The sequence below is a fragment of the Rhinoraja longicauda genome, chromosome 21 (genome assembly GCF_053455715.1).
Source record: "Rhinoraja longicauda isolate Sanriku21f chromosome 21, sRhiLon1.1, whole genome shotgun sequence".
NCBI classification, from domain to species: Eukaryota; Metazoa; Chordata; class Chondrichthyes; order Rajiformes; family Arhynchobatidae; genus Rhinoraja; species Rhinoraja longicauda.
This window is the reverse complement of record NC_135973.1, coordinates 13,614,641-13,626,088: the sequence shown is the minus strand read 5'-3', so window position 1 is coordinate 13,626,088 and position 11,448 is coordinate 13,614,641.

The window sequence follows — 11,448 nt, the reverse complement described above, 5'->3', positions numbered from 1 at the left end:
CTCTCTCCATTTCCCCTTCTATCTAAATTTCTTCTTCTGACTTCACATTCGCGTTTCTTCTATCCTCAGCTCCTTATCTCTCACTTTTCATCTCTAGCCTTTTGTACAACCAATTGCCTCATCTGTATTGACCTATCACTTGCCAAACCTTGTCACGCCCCCACCTCTCTTCCAGCTTTCTCCCCTCTACTACAATCAATCTTAAGCCAAGGAGCGTCCCGAGCAGAAACGTCGCCCATCCGTATTCTCCGTAACTACAGCATGGAAACAGGCCTGTCCGGCCCTACCAGTCCACGCCGACCATTCTCCCTGACCTAGTCTCATCTACCTGCACTCAGACCATAACCCTCCAATCCCCTCCTATCCATATACCTATCCAATTTACTCTTAAATAATAAAATCGAGCCAGCCTCCACCACCTCCACCGGAAGCCCATTCCATACAGCCACAACCCTCTGAGTAAAGAAGTTCCCCCTCATGTTACCCCTAAACCTTTGTCCCTCAATTCTGAAGCTATGTCCCCTTGTTGGAATCTTCCCCACTCTCAAAGGGAAAAGCCTGCCCACGTCAACTCTGTCCGTCCCTCTCAAAATTTAAAAAACCTCTATCAAGTCCCCCCTCAACCTTCTACGCTCCAAAGAATAAAGACCCAACCTATTCAACCTCTCTCTGTAGCCTAAGTGCTGAAACCCAGGCAACATTCTAGTAAATCTCCTCTGTACCCTCTCCATTTTGTCGACATCCTTCCTATAATTTGGCGACCAGAACTGCACACCATACTCCAGATTCAGCCTCACCAATGCCCTGTACAATTTCAACATTACATCCCAACTTCTATACTCGATGCTCTGATTTATAAAGGCAAGCATACCAAACGCCTTCTTCACCACCCTATCCACATGAGATTCCACCTTCAGGGAACAATGCACAGTTATTCCCAGATCCCTCTGTTCCACGGCATTCCTCAATTCCCTACCATTTACCCTGTACGTCCTATTTTGATTTGTCCTACCAAAATGCAGCACCTCACACTTATCAGCATTAAACTCCATCTGCCATCTTTCAGCCCACCCTTCCAAAAGGCCCAAGTCTCTCTGTAGACTTTGAAAATCTACCTCACTATCAACTACTCCACCTATCTTAGTATCATCTGCATATTTACTAATCCAATTTGCCACACCATCATCCAGATCATTAATGTAAATGACAAACAACAGTGGACCCAACACAGATCCTTGGGGCACTCCACTAGACACTGGCCTCCAACCTGACATACAATTGTCAACCATTACCCTCTGGTATCTCCCATTCAGCCATTGTTGAATCCATCTTGCAACCTCACTATTAATACCCAACGATTTAACCTTCTTAATCAACCTTCCATGTGGAACCTTGTCAAATGCCTTACTGAAGTCCATATAGACAACATCCACAGCCTTGCCCTTATCAATTTCCCTGGTAACCTCTTCAAAAAATTCAAGAAGATTAGTCAAACATGACCTTCCAGGCACAAATCCATGTTGACTGTTTCTAATCAGGCCTTGATTATCCAAATAATTATATATATTGTCCCTAAGTATCTTTTCCATTAATTTTCCCACCACAGACGTCAAACTAATAGGTCTATAATTGCTAGGTTTACTTTTAGAACCTTTTTTAAACAAAGGCACAACATGCGCAATGCGCCAATCTTCCGGCACCATCCCTGTTTCTAATGACGTTTGAAATATTTCTGTCATAGCCCCTGCTATTTCTGCACTAACTTCCCTCAATGTCCTAGGGAATATCCTATCAGGACCTGGAGACTTATCCACTTTTATATTCTTCAAAAGTGTCCGTACCTCCTCTTCTTTAATCCTCCTAATTTCCATCACTACTCTACTTGTTTCGCTTACCTCACATAATTCAATATCCTTCTCCTCGGTAAATACCGAAGAAAAGAAATTGTTTAATATCTCCCCCATTTCTTCCGGCTCAGCACATAGCTGTCCACTCTGACTCTCTAATGGACCAATTTTATCCCTCACTATCCTTTTGCTATTGACATATCTGTAGAACCCCTTGGGGTTTACTTTTACATTACTTGCCAAAGCAGCCTCATATCTTTTTTTCGCTTTTCTAATTTCCTTTTTAAGATTCCTTTTACATTCTTTATATTCCTCAAAAACCTCATTTACTCCCTGCCGCTTATATTTATTGTATATCTCCCTCTTTTTCCGAACCAAGTGTCCAATTTCCCTGGAAAACCACGGCTCTTTCAAATTATTATTCTTTCCTTTCCACCGAACAGGGACATAAAGACTCTGTACTCTCAAAATTTCACCTTTAAATATCCTCCATTTCTCTATTATATCCTTTTCATAAAACAACAATTTCCATTTCACTCCTTTTAAATCCTTTCTCATCTCCTCAAAATTAGCCTTTCTCCAATCCAAAATCTCAACCCTTGGTCCAGATTTGACCTTCTCCATAATGATATTGAAACTAATGGCATTATGATCACTAGACCCAAAGTGCTCCTCAACACATACCTCCGTCACCTGACCCATCTCATTTCCTAACAGGAGGTCCAACACTGCCCCTTCTCTGGTAGGCACCTCTACGTATTGCTGCAAAAAACTATCCTGCACACATTTTACAAACTCCAAACCATCCAGCCCTTTAACAGAATGTGATTCCCAGTCTATATACGGAAAATTGAAATCACCCACAATCACCACTCTGTGCTTACTACTAATATCTGCTATCTCCTTACATATTTGCTCTTCCAATTCTCGTTCCCTATTTGGCGGTCTATAATACACCCCTATAAGTGTTGCTAAACCTTTCTCATTTCTGAGTTCCACCCAAACAGCCTCCTTAATCGAGCCTTCTAGTCTGTCCTGCCAAAGCACTGCTGTGATATCCTCCCTGACAAGCAATGCAACACCCCCACCTCTTGCCCCTCCGATTCTATCACATCTGAAACAATGAAATCCTGGAATATTTAATTGCCAATCGCAACTCTCCTGCAACCATGTTTCACTGATCGCCACAACATCATACTTCCAGATGTCAATCCAGGCTCTAAGCTCATCCACCTTTCATATATCATATCATATCATATATATACAGCCGGAAACAGGCCTTTTCGGCCCTCCAAGTCCGTGCCGCCCAGTGATCCCCGTACATTAACACTATCCTACACCCACTAGGGACAATTTTTACATTTACCCAGCCAATTAACCTACATACCTGTACGTCTTTGGAGTGTGGGAGGAAACCGAAGATCTCGGAGAAAACCCACGCAGGTCACGGGGAGAACGTACAAACTCCTTACAGTGCAGCACCCGTAGTCAGGATCGAACCTGAGTCTCCGGCGCTGCATTCGCTGTAAAGCAGCAACTCTACCGCTGCGCTACCTTACAATGCTCCTAGCATTAAAATATACACATTTAAGGGACCCATCATTTCTTATTCTCAGTTTATTTCTTTTCCCTTCTTTCTCTCCTACATATTGGGTCTGAGTGTTTCCCTTTTCTGCCTCCTGCCTCACACACTGCCTATTAGCTATCTGTGTTTGAGTCCCTCCCCCCAACCGTACTAGTTTAAAGTCTCTGCAGTTATTTTAGCAAATCTCCCCGCCAGGATATTGGTTCCCCTCGGGTTCAGATGCAACCCGTCTTTTTTGTACAGGTCATACTTCCCCCAGAAGAGGTCCCAATGATCCAGAAACTTGAAACCCTGCTCCCTGCACCAGTTCCTCAGCCACGTATTTATCCTCCACCTCACTCCATTCCTATTCTCACTATCACGTGGCACAGGCAGTAAGCCTGAGATTATTACTTTGGAAGTCCTTTTTTTTAACTCTCTTCCTAGCCCCCTGAATTCTCCTTTCAGGACCTCTTCCCTTATCCTACCTATATTGTTGGTACCTATATGTACCACGACCTCTGGCTCCTCTCCCTCCCCTTTCAGGATATCCTGGACACGCTCAGACACATCCCGGACACCGGCACCAGTGAGGCAAACCACCATCCGGGTCTCCCGACTGCGTCCACAGAAACGCCTATCTGACCCCCTCACTATAGAGTCCCCTATTACTACTGCTCTCCTCTTCCTTTCCCTACCCTTCTGAGCAACAGGGCCGGACTCCTTGCCAGAGGCCCGGGCACCGTCGCTGCCCCCAGGTAGGCTGTCCCCCCCAACAGTACTTAAACAGGAGTACTTATTTCCAAGGGGTACAGCCACCGGGGTACTCCCTAGTCCCTGCCTCTGTTCCTTGCCCCCCCTAACAGTGACCCACTTGTCTACCTCCCGTGGTCTAGGAGTGACCACCTCCCTGTAACTCCTATCTATAACCTCCTCACTCTCCCTGATCAGACGGAGGTCATCAATCTGCCGCTCCAGGTTCCTAATACGGTCCCTTAGGAGCCCCATCTCGTCACACCTGGCGCAGATGTGGATGTCTGGAAGACTATCAGACTCCCAGATTCCCCACATCTGACACCCAGAACAAAAAACTGCCCTGGCAGTCATACTCTCCAAACAAAGCCCCGCGCTCAGTTACTAAACCTACCGCCCGGCCGCTACTCCAACCGCTCCAACCGCCCACCCAAAAGAACTGAGTGATCTCCTGGGAGAGGCGAAAAACCAGATAAAAAACCCAGGCCAATTTGGGAAAAAATCCGGGAAATTCCTCTCCGACCCCAAGCTAGGCGATCGAAACTAGTCTGGGAGATCACACAGGTCTTACTCCTTACTATCCCCACACAATCCCCACACACTACTTCCCAAGCAACACAGCTTGGTGCTTGGTGCTGGTGCTACTGCTGCTGCTTGCTGCTGCTGCTACTGCTGATTGCTGCTGCTGCTACTGCTGATTGCTGCTGCTGCTACTGCTGATTGCTGCTGCTACTGCTGATTGCTGCTGCTACTGACATGGAAAATTCTCTGAATTTTGTGTTATAACTCACACCGATTTTAACACACATCTCCCAATCAATAAATTATACAACGTGCAGCCGAAACCATCATAGGTCATCTTAAGATAAAGCATAAATTACGTTATTAATAATGTTTATTTAACACAACGTGGCAACTAACTTATGATCCTACCCCCGTGATCCTACCCCCGTGATCCTAATCCCAGTGATCCTATCCCAGTGATCCTATCCCAGGGCTAGTGGAATCAAAGGATATGGGGAGAAGGCAGGCACGGGTTATTGATTGTGGACGATCAGCCATGATCACAATGAATGGCCGTGCTGGTTCGAAGGGCCGAATGGCCTCCTCCTGCATCTATGTTTCATGACGCGGGGACAGTTCGTGATGAGGACGTCCCTTCCTGGATGTGACCTCGGTTGACAAGACCACGGCAGAACAAGCCCGGTGCTGAAGAAGGGTCTCGACCCGAAACGTCACCCATTCCTTCTCTTCAGAGATGCTGCCTGTCCCGCTGAGTTACTCCAGCATTTTGTGTGGATCTCCAGTGCTTCGCTAGCCTGGGTCGTGCTGCCACCTAGCCGCCGACCGCCAGACTCGTGGCCTTCCCCGAGAGATCCTGGCGAGGGAGCTCACGGTGACTATCGGTAACACTCGCCTTCTGAGACTTGTGGATAGCAGAGGAACTGAAATGCATAGTAAATAAAGGGGACACGTGTTAAAATTAGAAATGCTATTGGAATCTGGAAGGTTTGCTCGTGGCTCTTTTTTTTTTTTTTTAAAGGTGGCGATTGTGATTTAAACATCGCTGTTTCAAGATTAATTATCAATTGATAACTAGAGGAGCTTTCACACTTTGACTCAAAAATTGGTAGGAGTTGGCTATTCGGCCCTTCCAGCCCGCCCTGCCGTTCATCATAATCGTGGCTGAAGAATGGTCCCGACCCGAAACGCCACCTATTCATGTTCTCCAGATATGCTGCCTGACCCGCTGAATGACTCCAGGACTATGTGTCCTTTTGTGTAAACCAGCACCTGCAGTTCCTTGTTTCTACTTCTATTCTATCGCTGACTTTTCTACCCCTCTTCAAATAATCTGCTGGAGGAACTCAGCAGATCGAACAACACCCCGTTTCGGGTCGAAATCCAGCATCAGGACACTTCCTGCCTGCTCCATTTTCTTGAAATATCCTCATGTCGCTAAATTTCCCTTCAATATTTGCTTAGGAAGCAACTGCAGATGCTGGTTTACACCGAAGATAGAGACACAATGCTGGAGTAACGTGACAGGTAGCATCTCTGGAGAGAAGGAATGGGTGACGGTTCGAGATCCTTCTTCAGATTGAAGAGATGCTGCCTGTCCCCCTGAGTTACTCCAATATTTTGTGTCTATCTTCGGGTATTTGTTAATCTGTTTTGAATGAACTCAATGACCGCCCCCCCCCCCCCCCCCCCCGCACTTCTAGGGTAAAGAAGTCTTTCATCTCTCTCCAATGAGAGAGAACACTTCTCCAACGACAATGTTCGACAGGAGGAGATCAGCGATTTACCTTCAATTCTTGATCTTGTTTAATCCAAAATTAGTCATATTTATCCAGCAACTGTGGTCTCTTGTGTCTTTTCCTCCAGGTCTCTTCTTCCTCTTTTCGAATAGGTGCCTTAAACGCCTACCTCTCTGACCAATCTGTTTAGGTGGTCCAATATTACATTCTGTTTGGTAATGCTCCTGTGAGGGACCTCAATGTGTTTAACTGGTTTGAAAGTGTGGTAGAAATACTTACTGCTGTTAGGGGATGGGCCAGTGCAGAGCTGAACGACATGGAAGGAGTCTAATCTCCATTCCCTACCTTGCACATCAGCTCCCAGACCAGCAGTTTGGGATCCTGATAGTGATTGGTGGGGTTTCCCTGTTGGCATTCAATAGGGCTTGGATATTTGGTAGTTTTGCTGTTGGTAGCTAAATCCGAAAATTTGCACATTCTGGTTTGTATGCTGGCAATGATTAGGAAGACACATTGAATAATACGGTGAATTTTCTGAAATTTAAATAAAACCTTGCAGATGCTGGAAATCTCAAATTAAAAATTTGGAAACTCTCAGTAGGTCAGGCAGCATGAACAGGGAGAGAAGAGTTAACATTTCATGATGCGGAAGTTAACTTTCTGATCCCATGTTCCCATGGTTGCACATCCAAGCTCATGGTGGGCATCCCTGAATCTCTGTAACACATCTGTTGATAGATATGGTTTTCTCACAGAAAAAGATCTACACAATCACTTCCTACCTCTCGCCAGTGGCTACAAGTTATGCATAATAAACTTGGAGTTTTCCGAGCAGAGGAACCGTGGTACAATGACAATGGGGATGTGTTATAAATCTATGTTCTAACTTGCTTTGGAGGAGAAGGAGAGATAATGATGAGGTGGAGGGGAGGGAGGAGAAGATGGCCATGAAACGACTAGCCATGATCATAGTTTTAGGTGTTATTGTGTAATAACTTAAGGAAAAGGACTAGAAGTATCCATGGGGCTGATACTCTGATAGTGGAGTCCAACAGTCATCAGCTTTGAGGTTTTAACTTCATTAAATCTAAGTGCAAATAGGAGGTTAAAATTGCAGAGAGATACTGACAGCTTGAGTAAATAAACAAAGCTCTGGAGATCACTCTTAAATGATATATTCTGTTACTTCATAAATGGCAAAAGGCGAGAAGCAGTGACAATGACAAGACACGTGATAGCTCAGATGCAGGAACCAGTAAAATATCATATTTCAATGAGAAAAAAAAACCAAAGTAAGAAAATCTAATGGAAAGTTAGCATTTATGTTTGAAGTCTTGTTAAAGCTCAGCTAGATCAAGTAAGCCAAGCAGTAATTCAAAGGTCTTTTAACATGTACCAATTAAGGTACAGTGATATTCGAATTACCATACAGCCATATTAAAACAAAAAGCAACAAGACACCCAACTATATAAAAGTTAACATAAACATCCACCACAGCGGATTCCTCACTGTGATGGAAGACAATAAAGTCCAATCTCCTTCTCTCTTTATTCTCCCGTGGTCGGGGCAGTTGATCCATCCGTCAGGGCGATCGAAGGTCCCATAGCCGGCGGTCGAAGCTCCCGCATCGGGGTGATCGAAACTCCCGTGTCAGGGCGGCCGAAGCTCCGGCGGCCTGGAACTCTCGAAGTCAGTCTCCCACCAGGGACCGCGAGCTCCACGATATTAAAGCCCGCAGGCTCCCAAAGTTGGAGCTCCCAAATTGATCTCCAACAAAGGCCGGCAACTCCTCGATGTTAGGCCGCAGTGCGGACGGAGATACGATTCAGAAAAAAAAAATTGCATCTCCGTTGAGGTAAGACATTTAAAAAAAGTTTCCCCCAACCCCTCCACCCCTATCCCCCCCCAACCCCTCCACCCCCACCCCCCCAACCCCTCCACCCCCCCAACCCCTCCACCCCCCCAACCCCTCCACCCCTACCCTCCCACATAAAACAAGCTAAAGAACTCCAAAACATTCATTTAACCCGTACTATTAAAACAACAAAGAAGGGACACACAGTCTGTTGGCGAGGCAGCCATTGCTGGCACCACCCAGTTCATCTAACTCAGACTGGTGGAAGGCGTTATCCACAGAGGAGATACCGGAAGACTGGAGGGTGGCTTGTGTACTTTATTTAAGAATGGCAGCAAGAACAAGCCAGGGAACTATAGGCCAGTGAGCCTGACATCAGTAGTGGTAAGTTACAGGAGGGTGATCTGTGGGACAGATCACGAGCATTTGAATAGGCAACCATTGAGTTGGGATTGAGTGTGTGGGAAATCATATCTCACAGATTTTATCTTTAAAAAAAAAAGAGTTCACCAAGAAGATTGAAAAGGCAGGGCAGGGTGGTGGACTTTAGTAAGGCCTTTCATATGGTCCAGCATGGGAGGCGTGTCTAGATGTTTAGATCTCATGGGGTCAGGGTGAGCAAGTGAACGGAATTCAAAATTGGCTCGAGAACTAGAGGGCACAGGTTGAAAATAAGAGTGGAAACATTGAGGTGGCAATTTTTTCCCACAGAGACTAATTGATATGTGGAACAAATTGCCAGAGGAAACTGTTGAGCAAGATACAAATGTGAGGTTGAAAAAATATTTAGACAGGTACATGGATAAGAAAGATTTAGAGGGATGTGGGCTGATACAGGCAAATGGGATTAGTTCAGCTATGAAACCTGGTCATAGCCAAAGGGCCCCTTTCCTTGCAGCATGACTCTATTTGGTTGTCTCTTAATCCTGGCAGTATTAATGGTAAGAGAGCAACTGGAAAGATGCCTCAGGGTTTCATTGTCAGACTCGCATCATCTGTCGAGCTTGCTCAAACCCAGTCTGATCAATGCCAGGTTTTTTGATGGGGCAAGTGTGAGATTTTGAGTGGCGATACCAACTAATGGTGAAATAAACTAATTTAGCAGTACCAGTCTGAAGGATGACTTCATGGAGCATATATTAAAAAATCTAAATTAGTTTGTTGAGGAACTAAATAAGGAACAGGTTATTTGTATTTGGTATATGCAATCACAAAGGATCAATGAATAATCATATAGTTAAGGTGCCTTTTGAAAACGTTGATGATAATTAAGATTTTATGTTAAGATTTATTGTGATTTAGCTCAATCCAAACTAGGATGTTAAATCTAAATTATGCAAAATTGTGAGGTGTGAATTGTTGCAATTTTACAGATTATAACAAATGTATATCCTGTCAATATTTTTCCAATGTCAGATGTTAGGATAATCGACCTACAGCTTTTGTCCTCCATCCTTTCTTGATGATGGTCTTACCAAGGTAGTTTTCTAATCCTTTGCGATCTCTGGACAATCCAGGAAATTTTGTGGAGTATAACCAAAGTATTCACCATCTCTGCAGCCACTTAAGTCCCTAAGATGTCTTCACTTAAGTCCCTAAGATGTAGGCCTTCAGGGCAATGGGGCTGGTCTTTAACCCATTAGTTTGCTTAGTACTTTTTCCAAGTAATAGTGATGGTTTAATGTTCTTCTCTTCCTATAGCCCCTTAATTATCTTTTTTAGGATTTTTTAAAATGTGAAGACTGAGCCTCATTATTTAGAATTTTGGCATTTCTCTGGTTCCTATTATTAAATCCCTGTCTCATCATCTGAGAGACTAACGTATACTTTTGTCTCTTTTCCTTTTAAAATACCTGTAGATATTATTTGCTTGCTTACTTCAATTTCATCATCTCTCTGATTGTATTATTTTTGAGTTATCCTTTATCGGTTTCTAAGATGTACTCATCCTCTGGCCTTCCACTAAAATTGCCAACAATTTGATCTTCTTTCTGTTTCATACCATACTTCTTTAGACGAGTGCTGTGACCCAGCAGACACTTTTTTTCATTACAAAATACCTTTGTTGAGATTTTAAAAATACCACCTTAAAATGTTTGCCATTGTGGATCTTGCCCATTAATCTATTTTCCCTTTTTCCACCCGAGTCAACTATACCTTTATAACTTTTTAATTGTCTAGTTTCTGATCCTAGATTTTTAGACACCAAAATGTTATGCATTCTTACCCAGGGGATCCTTACAATTAGATAATTACTTAATCCTGCCTAATTGCACAACAGCAGATTAAAATAGCTTGTTCTCTGGTTGGTTCCATTAAAATAAAAAAACAAGTGAGCATGAACTCATCCTTAAGAATATCCTTGTCAATTTTTCCAATGATTAAAAACACTCGTAATTAATACAGTACTTTTTTTATTTATGTCACCTAGTTTTGCAGTGTAGCTACAATTGGGAGACAAATATACCACTCCCAGTGACTTAATATTTCTTATCCCTATCTAAAATGATTCTACATCCTGCACTTCTGAGCCAAAACAGCATTAGCAGAGCTTCTCCACCTCCCTTCCGCCTATCCTTTCATAACACTGGAATCTACTCAGTATTCATTCCTCAGCTTTGTCACATTGCAACTATGTCTCTATAATGGCTGACAAATCACACTCATTTATTTCTAAGAATGTCATCAACATATTCATCTTATTGCAAATACTGCATACATTGAGATAAGGAGCTTTAAACTTTGTATTTGCTCTATTTGTCCATGCACACTAATGTTTGTATGCTCGCCTCCTTTCCAATACACTATTGTTATTTTGCTCTTTTACATTAACTGCCTAAATGCCAACATTTGCTATTTCCAGCTTAGTTTTTCTTCCATCGGAAGTTACCCTTAGGACTTCATTCCCTAGCCAAGTTAATTTAATTCCCCTGTTACCAATCCACCACTGCCACACCCTGCTTTGCGGGGATATTGATCCCACTGCCACTGATTGCAACTCATTGAGCATGCAGAGGTCCCACCTCCCTCAGAAACAGTCCCATTTCCCTAGGGACGAAGAGCCCTCCCTACTACACTTTTCCAGTCAGACATTCATCTGCTCCACTTTTTTATTTCTGCACAATACCTACTAGCACAGGTTGCTGGTAGTAATCTAGTGATTACTG